At 46.8% G+C, this 10,001-nt stretch overlaps 1 protein-coding gene across 1 annotated transcript in view; it reads left to right on the top strand.

Annotated features, from left to right (window-relative positions):
* The window catches only part of DOCK1 (dedicator of cytokinesis 1), a 461,498-nt gene that overhangs the window by 134,479 nt on the left and 317,018 nt on the right, over nucleotides 1–10,001 (top strand). The gene's annotated exons all lie outside the window — the stretch shown is intronic.

The following is a 10,001-nucleotide window of genomic DNA, read 5'->3' as shown; positions in this document are numbered from 1 at the left end:
GGGGCCCTCTGGCATCCCAAGCGAGTTCCCAACCATCGCGCCACTCGGCCGGCCCCCAAGCCAACTCTTAACCAACACGCCACTCGGCCGGCCCAAGAATGGAGAATTTTTAGTGGTTGTATTTATATGGACTCCTGAATTACACATGAAATGTAGTCTGGAAAGGGTCCCTTCCCTCTCTTTCTGGAGTGACCACTCCAGTAATGTTGATGCTCTGGGGAAGAGGGTTGGGGATGTGCTGGTCGGAGGAGGGGTCAGGCTTTGATCCTGGAAGGTGGAATCATAATCTTGGCTCTGTTAACCCTGACAGAGGCACACCCCCACCGGGCACACCCCACTGGGCACACCCCCACCGGCACCCTGCTCCGCTGTGGGCCTCCCCTGCCAAGCCTCAGCCAGGCGCCTAGGACATGATATTCTTTGTGCCGCTCAAAGCAGGTGACCTGGGGTCCTTGCCTGTGCACAGGTGCTTATTACTTCTCCCGAGTGACGTCAGGAGGAGCATCGGCAGTAAAAGCTTAGAAAGTCACATAGTAAGTTGACACCACTGTGACATCCAAGCAACATTTTGGTTTACTAGGAAACATCCCTGACTGCATTTTACAAAGCCATTGGTTGGAAACAGGCTGAAAGCCAAAGCAAATCTTGTTCTCCCACTACAGGGAGGGTGCCGGGCAGTCCCTGCCTTGGTTCTGGGACAGGTGTGTGAGTGGGTTTCCAGGGCTGCCTTAAGCAAACGAACGTCATCTGGTTAGCTTAAAACAACAGAAACTCGTGTGGTTCCGGAGGCATCGACGGGGCAGTGCTCTCTGAGAAGGCTCTAGAAGAGGATCGTGTCCGTCTCCTTTGGAGTCTTTGACGTCTCTTGGCTTGCTGCGTCAGCACCCCACTGCCTTCCCCGCGTTCCTCACTGCACGTGCCTCTGGGTCCAGTCCCCTCTCCTGTCTTTATAGAGACAACGGCACTGGATTGCAGGCCCATGCTAATCTGGTATGACCTCATCTTAATTCGATTTCATCTGCAGAGACCCCATTTCCAGATAAGTTCACATTCACGTTTACCTAGGGCTTAGGACTTGAATATATTTGGAGGCGACACTGCCTCCTGCTATGTGTGGGCTTGTGCCTGGGATGCAGAGCAGTCAGGGCACTTGGTGTGGGAGTGGGCGGGACATTCCTGGGTCCATGCGGGGTCAGCGCCTCTCTGCTGTCACGGTTTCCTCTCCCAGAAGGGCTTTTCTTTACCCTGTTGGTCTGCCTCTGCTGGCCAATGTGTCCACGCCCTTGACCGGCATCCCTAGTGGTTTTTCTGAGGGTTGGCGAGGTGGGCTGGGGCGTGGGCGCAGCGAGGGTTGGCTGGGAGGGTGGGGACTTGACCCACAGAGCAGCCGTGAGTGGGTGTCCCCCCTCCTCTCTGCCTCTGCAGAGGCTCTTCTGCCACCTGTTTGTTCCTCAAAGACTCTGTTTTGTGAGATGATTCAGACCATGAGAAAAACACTAGTGTGATGCGTTACATTCTCCGGTCGGTGTTTTCAAAACTGCTTTGCTGTAGTTCAGGCTCCTGCGATGCTTTTGCACTGGACAATTTTCCTGTCTGTTGACTTCTGAATTTCCAGTGTTTTTTAGAAAATTGTCATGATGTAGAAGCCATGCTTTGCCTCCTGGAAGCTGTCTAGAGAGGTAGCCAATTTTTGCCAATTTGGAGGCTTGTTCAAAGGATCACTCCCCTCCTCCCTGAGCCTCTTAAGCTACATGGCTGTGTGGGTAAAAAGTAAAAAAAATGTTCAGTAATTTAATTCCAATGCATTCTTGCCTGGATTACAGTAATACTCTTGTTTAGCATGACTTAATTCCTGGCAAATGAATTTTAGGAGGTTAAGGACAGCACAGTGGCTCCAAAGAGGAGAGTTTTTTCCGGGATGTGCTGCGGTTAGCTCACTCACCCCCTTTCTTTCCAGCGCCTTGCACTTGTTGCTAGGAGGTCGTGCTACGTAGCCCCCCATCTGCGGGCACCTGCCCTCGCTCCCTTGGTCATGGCAGTTACACCCGGGCCATTTTTTGTGTTGCTGTTTATTCCGTCCTTGAGCAAACTGCCTTCTGGTCTCCAGTGCACTCGGCCTGGGGGACCGGGGATGAAACTGGTCCAATAGTGCGTCTTGCCACCAGAGAGGAGAGAACAAGAGCAGAGCAGGGCACACCTGAGCCCGTGCCTTCCCACGTTTTCAGACACGGGCACTTAGAAACCAGAATCCTTGTATGTTGCCGCTACGTGAGGCCGGAGTGGACAAGTGGCCCAGGTCGGGCCAGGCTGACCCAGGGGACGACTTGTGACACAGCCACACACGTAGGAAGGAAAGCTCTTGTCTAATGCGGTGCTTCTCAACCAGTGGCTGTTTGGGAATGTCCAGGGCATGTTTGATTGTGACAGTGACTCTGTGTTTTGTGCACAGGGAGTTATTCCTGACATTAATTGGGCAGGGGCCAGCGGTGCTAAAAGTGGTCCTGCCCGGTGGAAACACGGGGCGACACTTTACCCGTTGTCGATATTCCCCAAGGAAGGCATAACAAATGATTAATTTTTCTACTTGTTTCTAATTGTGTTCAAAGCCACATAATATAACATTTGTAAATAGGCTTAAGTGTATGGGTCAGTAGCATTCACTATATTTACATTGTTGTGAAACACATACCTGGAACTTTTACATACTGTAAATCCTGTACTGTCCCCATTAAACAGCAACGTTCCACTCCCACCCCCTTCCGTCCCCAGCGCCTGGCAACCACAACAATACTTTTGGTTTCTGAGTTTGATTACTTTAGATACCTTGTATAAGTGGAATCATACAGTACTCGTTGTCATTTTGTGACTGGCTTATCTCACTGAGCATAATGTCCTCCGGGTTCATCTAAGCAGCAGCCAAGTGTCAGAATTTCCTTCTTTTGTAAGACTGAATTCCACCCTATTGTATGTATTTGCCACATTCTTTTTCTTAATCTCATCTTTTTTCTCTCTTTTTTTATTATTAGTTTCAGGTGTACAAAACAACATAATGATGAGACATTTACACACCTCACCCAGTGATAATCCCAACTAGTCTACTACCCTTCTGACATCATGCCTAGTTATTCCAATACCACTGACTGTTATTTCCTATGCTGTACTTTGCATCACATGACTATGTATATATATTCTTAATTATAGTTGGCATTCAGTATTATTTTATATTAGTTTCAGGTGTACAGCACAGTGGTTAGGAATGTATATAATTTAAGAAGTTAGTTACCCGATAAGTCTAGTACCCATCTGACACTATACATAGTTTTTACAACATTATTGATTATATTCCCATACTGGATTTCACATCCCTGTGACTGTTTTGTGACTATCAATTTGTACTTCCTATTCCCTTCGTTGCCGCCTTTTCTTTATCCATTCATCTATTGATGGACACTTGAGTTGCTTCCACCTCCCGGCTGTTGTGAATGATGCTACCGTGAATATGGGTATGTGCATACATTTTCAAGATCCTGCTTTCGGGTCTTTTGGGTCTGTACCCGGAAGTGGACTTGCTAGATCAATAGTAGTTGTATTTGTACTTGTTTGAGGAACCTCCACACCATTTTCCACAGTGGCTGTTCCATTGCACGTTCCCATCAGCAGTGCACAAAATGTCTTTGCAAACACCTGTTATTTTCTCTTGTCTTTTTTTTATTAGTAGCCACCTTAATGGGTATGAGGTGCTATCTCGTAGGTTTGATTTGCACCAATGATTAGTGATGTTGACCATCTTTTCCTATGTTTGTTGGCTGTAACAAATCAGTTTTTAAGTATAGGAGCTTGTGTTGGATTCATTGAAGAATCTTAGTAATAAAGTTGGTAGTTTTTTCATTAATTTTTTGGTTTGAACTTTTGTGATGTTGGAACATGAAACTACTCATGGGAATGAGTCCCTCCAACTGCAGTGTTGTCATTTGTGATTTAATGAACCGTTGCACTGACAGTAGAGATGGGAAATGCTATTTTAAAGACCAGAATACGCTTAGAGGAAGCTTGGTTACAAAGAGAGGAGGTATTTTTAGATGTGAGACAGCAAAGGGCATAGGCAGTCTTTATTTAATAGGGTGTAAGGAATACAAGCGATCTTTGTCATCATCTTTCTTTTTTTTTGTCCTGGACTCTTACAGTACATACAGCAGGGTGGATTAAAGTGGCACATCCTCGAATCTTAGCTGCCTGAAGCCATGGTGTCCAGCTATTGGCCCCGTATCATCCATTCACTAGGAAAGGCACAAGCTCGGGTCCTGGGGCCCCTTTGGCCAAACTGGTCTTGCTACATTTTCCTGTAGCAGAAAATGCTGGTTCTTCTGAGGCTGCTTGGCTGTGCCCCAAATCTTCCCAGGACGGAACATTTCAGTCTGAAAGGAGAATTCGTGGACCGTATACTATATTTTATCTCAGAACCTCCGAATGGAATCATGTTAATATGCGTTTTCTCGAGAAATATGTAAATTAATAATTGCTTCATACATTATTCAAGCAAAATTTATTTTGTATCACCCATAGCTCTTATAATCTTATATAAAGATATGCTAATGGATTTAATTAAAATAATTATACTGAATAATGTAGCCTGAACTTTACCCCAAAATAGTGTCTATTAATCATGATCAGCGGTAATATTTTTAGTCAGAGAGACACACCATTAAACTGACAGTAGAGAGAACGTGCACTTTTGGCTTGGGTTTACAGTTTGGATTAAGGTGGCATTATCATGGGAGGCATGACAACTGAATTTGCTTAGAGAAGAGTGTCAAATTTATTTCATTTCTTCAACCTGAACTATTTCAACAATTAGAAAACTTAGCGTTTTCTGCCATTTCTTAATGCTTTTTATGTGTTTCGGTTTTTTTCCCCCCCTCTAAAACTTGGGTTTCTATGTGTTTCCTGTCCTTTGGATTTGGTTCTGATCTCACTCGCCTGTCTCAGAATTGGGGTGTGGGCTGCCATGAGTTCCTGACTCCCTGGGTATTAAGCAACGAACCCAGTTTTCAAGGGACACTCATCAACTTGCCTGCCTTTTACTATAAACAGAAATAGCTTTCCTGCTGGCCATCGTTCTCTCTGCGTTTGTTTCTGGTATCTTTCCTTGGCTAGCTGGCTTTCGATCAGTGGTCAGCGGTGGGGAGCCCTATTGTGTTTGGAGGTAATTTCAGTTTTACCTAAAGCTTTTGTGTGCCTGAGTGTGCGGGGGACTCAAGAGCGTGTTCTCAGCACATCAGGGTGTCACTGCACATGTGTCGGTTGCCCCAAGGCCCAAATGCTTTCAGAATTGGACCCGTCCATCATGGGATGGACAGATGAAAGCTTTGCCAAGTTCAAAGAGAAAAGCAAGCTAGGACTTAAACTGTCATTATGTTAATTTAATTAGATTTAATGTCAGATCTGAAGAAGTAACTTTCTTAGAAAGCAAACATTGATTTGATAAGTTCAGTTATGACTTAGAAATCGGGAGGTGAATAAACAAAGCTACAAGCAGTGAATCCATCTAAGTGCTTGTATGTGCTGTTCTCTGTTCCTGGCTAGGCCCTGTCATGGGGGAGGGGGGGGGGAGGTTCAAGCCCTGTCATGGGGGAGGAGGTGGGGGGAGGTTCACGGCCCTGTCTGGGGTGTTCTCACAGGTTATGGAGCTCACGGCTCCTTGCCCTGGAGGGGTGGAGGAAGAGGTCTCACCCTTCACTCAGCTCTGTGTCCTGGGCACAGCCGTTGTCCTCTCCATCCCCGCCCCCCATCCCACACCCCCAAAGAATCAGTTATAAGCATCCCATTGTCTGCAGGGAACAGAGCTGAGGCCTGGGAGGCACCCTGGGGCAGGGGCTGCCGACATGCTGGAGCCTCACATATTCTGAGCAAGATTTTATTGAATAAAGAACTGATTTATGAAAAATAATAAAACTGAGACCAATACAAATCTCAGACACCCTTTGTCCTGACGACTTTGGCAAACGAGTCTAGCCAGTGTCTCCCTCTTTATACAGGACTTTGTAAGTGAAAGTTTTCGCTGAATTGAGTGTCAGGTTGGAGAGTGCTGCAGCCATTTTCTGTGTTGCTGTTGGCACACGTCCGCATGCTCCCCGGCCCCACTGCCAGGCCCGGGCAGCAACGCCCAGCACCTGCTGAGCACAGGCATGTGTGGCTCGCATGCTGAGCTGATGCCCTGTGCTTCAGTCCATCCTCCCAGCAGCCCAGGGGCAGGCGCTATTAACCAGCGTGTTTTTACTGATGAGACCCACTGATTGCAAATGCTGAAGCGCTGGAGGCCAGTTTGGGCGCAGACCACCTGGGCTGGCGCCCGGGTCCTTGTCAGACCGGTTCTGCTCCCGTGGACCCTGCCAGCGCAGGTGCTCTGCCTGCATCCAGGACCTTAGTATCTGGAGGTGTCTTCCTACAGATGCGATTCTACCCACACTGCGCCCACCATGCAGGAGCCCCGCTTTACCTGCAGGCGCTCTCCACCTCCGGAACCTCAGGAAGCAGCAGCTCCGTCCATCCGCGGGGAGACCTGAATCCAGCGAAGCCGCCCGGCTCCGCGGAGGCAGCCGATGCCTGTGGCTGTGAGCACCGGCAGGACCCCAAAGCCTTGAGAGTCTCAGCAAATAACCAGTGTTAGAAGCGTGCAAAGCTAGATGGGGTCCCCTGTGCAAGTGGGCAGTGGAGCGGCCTTCCTAAGAAAGGAAGAGAGCCTGTGCTGGGTTGCACGTTGGGGTTTTCGCTGCCTCTCTGAGCTGAGGATGGAAGCTTCTCTGGCTTGAATTGAAAGCAAAGAGCTGGGGTGTTTCTTGAGAATGAAAGAGGTGATTTTATACAAAGCTGTCAGGCTGGGAGTCATGGAGGTTCTACTGTGTCCAGGATCCTCTGCAAGGATCATAGTTGTTTGAGTGTGATTTGGGATCGCAGTGGGCACGGGCCCCTCAGTGGGGGACGTGGGGAAGCCCTGTTAGCCTGCCTGGCTAACAGCGCTCGGAGGCTTCGGGGCAGCAAGCGGAAGGTGGGCTGTAAGGGCCTGTCTTCTCTGTCGCGGTCGGCTTTGTCTTGTGACATGGAATTGATCTGTCACCACAGGCAGATGATGCTTTGCTGGGTACAGGATAAAAAGTGCAAAGCTGACGTGTTCCTCACCGTCGGGGCCGTCACAAACTAAACAAGACACTTTAGGGCCCGAGCAGTCAGCTGTGCAAAGGCTTATTATTAAATGTCACAACAAATATTTCTTCGTTTTTCAAAGCAACTTCGAGGTCGTCGAAGCAAGACTTTTGAAACCAGAAAGCAATTGTTTCTATGTAACGCTCTTTGCAAAAGTTGCATCTCAAAGCAGGTAGTTGAGATCCCGTGGTGCAGCCAGCCTTGACGGATGGGGTTAACACCTGGAAGAACAAACCAGCGGTTCTGTCGTGTAGGACATTGCACTCCTGCTCTGAATCATCCTGACTGGGAGACCCTGAGATCCAGGTGACGACTGAGCATGGCGGTGTCACTGTCACCTGGGAGGCGGACACACGGGCTCCAAATCAGAGCAGTGAACCTGGACCAGGGACTTCTCTTTATTTGTGCCTCTACTTTCTAATGTGTGAAAGGAGCTAATACTAGGCCCTCTCCTGCTTGTCCTGAGGATTTATTGAGTCGGTACAGCCAAGCACCTCGAAACATGTTGGCATGTACATGGCATTCACATCTTACAGATTAGGAAACTGGGAGTGACTTGAATCTGACCACTTAACTCTTAGGCACAGGAGCTGAGACTCAGACCCAGCATCCTCTCAGGTGTTTTCCATGTCTGTGTATATGCAGGTAATATATTTTTATTTATTTTAAAAATTAAGGTATAGTGTGCACACAGTCATATAGAGGGGTTCCATCAGCTCCCCCGCATCCTTCCAGTCCCCGCTGTGGACAAGCCCTCCCCCGACCTCCGCCCCCTGGCAGCCACTGAGGTGTTCTCCATCCCTAGAGTTTTGCCTCTTCCAGAATGTTCTAGAAATAGAATCTTAGTATTTAGCCTTTTGGGTTCGTCTTGTTTTATTTCTTGGAGTGCATTTGAGATTCATCCATGTTATGTGTAACACAGGCTTTTTAAATTTTTTATTGCTGAGTAGTGTTCCGTCAGATGGATTTGCCTCTTGAGGGACCATTAGGTTGTTTCTGGTTTTTGACGATTACAAATAAAGCTGCAGTAAACATTCACATACAGGGTTTCATGTGAGCAAAAGTTTTCATTTCACTCAGGCGTGCAATTGCTGGGCCATATGTGGAGGGCATATCTAACTGTGAGAAACTGCCAAGTGCTTTTGCAAAGTTCCTGAGCCAGTTTTCTATGCAGACCAGCAGTATCTGCAGACAGCACTTGGTATTGTCAGGTTTTCATTTTGTTTTAGCAAGTATAATAGATATTAGTGATATCTCACTGTGGTTTTAATTTGCATTGCCCCGCGAGCAGTGATGGATGTGAGCGTCTTTTGTAGGCTTATTTGCCACCTGTATTCCTTTTCTGGAAAAGTGTCTACAGACCTTTGGCCTACGTTGGGGAGATTGCTTTCTTATTATTGAGTTCTCAGAGTTCCTTGTATATGCTGAATACAGAGCTCTGTCTGTGACTTGCAAATATTTTCTTCCAGCCTGTGGCTCACCTTGTTACCTTAGCAAGCGTTCTTCGTTTTGATGAAGGGCAATTTATCAGCTTTTGCTTTCACACTTTTGGTGTCATATCTAAGAAGTCTGCTTAGCCTAAAGTCACAAGGACCTTCTTCTAGAAGTTTTATAGTTTTACATTTCAGATGTATGACTCGTTTAAAGTTAATTTTCCCATGTAGTGCGAGGTATAGAATGAGTTTCGTTAGGAGCTGGAGGCGGAGGAGCCTGTGCCCCTTCGTTGCAAATCAGTTCATTGGTCATCTGTATTCAGGGTGTTACACTTAAACGGGGTTTCTGCCAATTCCTTTGGAAAACAGTGGTAACAACAGTTTATGGAATAGGTATCATATTCTCCAGTGTTTCCATTGATATCCTGTTCTCTTTCAAGTTGCTTTTGAGCTTTAATGCCCCCATGGAGCAAGTATTTAGCATGGGTGTTATTTTCATTGATTTCTTTCCGGGAGGGGACGGCCAGCTGCTTTAAGGAGTCACTTAGGGTCCGAGATGTGGGCCGGGGCAGCCTTGATCAGAACACTTAAAATCCAGGAACTTTCCCCAATGAGATACAGATGAGGAGGCTGAGGCTCTGGCTTCCACAGAATGGAATTTTAATCCCTCACTCTGTGATCAAAAGCAAAGGAATTGACATCTCCATTGTCAGCTTCTGCTGCCTTCCAACACAGCTAACCCCCTGGAGATCTGTTGGAATTCAAGATGAACTATTCCAGGGTCTTACCATAGCGCATGGCATGTATTGGGATCTCTCAGTGTTACCATCACTGTATTTTTTTAGAGTGTGGGTTTTCTAGAAGATACATGATATCAATATGAGATAAAATTACTAAAGAAAAAATGATTCCTAATTAAGGGCTACACGATATACAGGAAGACAGTTTTGGATGGAACAAATAATCATTTTAATTGTTGAATATGATAGAGCTGCAGTCATTGACTAGTAGAGGACTCTTCTAAGGGCACGGGTTGGCATTGGCTGTAGCTTCATTAGGGTTAAGGAGAAAATCACACACAAGAGTAGCACAGTATAGACATTTGGTCAGCAGGCAAGAAATGTTGGCTTCTGTTAACTGTTACTGCTGTCGTTGTGTGTCAAGATTACCATGTAACAAATCACCATTGTTTGTGGATCACAGATTTTTTTTTTTTAAAGATTTTTATTGGGGAATTGGGGGGATGGGAACAGTGCTGGGGAATTGGGGGCAGGGGAACAGACAAGTTGCTGTCGTTTTTTGTTCTTCAGTCTAGTTGTGGAGGATGTTGCTTCACTGGCCGAAGTTGGCACCATCATTGCGCTCTTC

The sequence above is a fragment of the Hipposideros armiger genome, unplaced genomic scaffold (assembly GCF_001890085.2).
Source record: "Hipposideros armiger isolate ML-2016 unplaced genomic scaffold, ASM189008v1 scaffold_216, whole genome shotgun sequence".
Classification (NCBI taxonomy): Eukaryota; Metazoa; Chordata; class Mammalia; order Chiroptera; family Hipposideridae; genus Hipposideros; species Hipposideros armiger.
The sequence above is the reverse complement of the archived record's forward strand: the minus strand, read 5'-3'. Positions and strand labels throughout refer to the sequence as shown.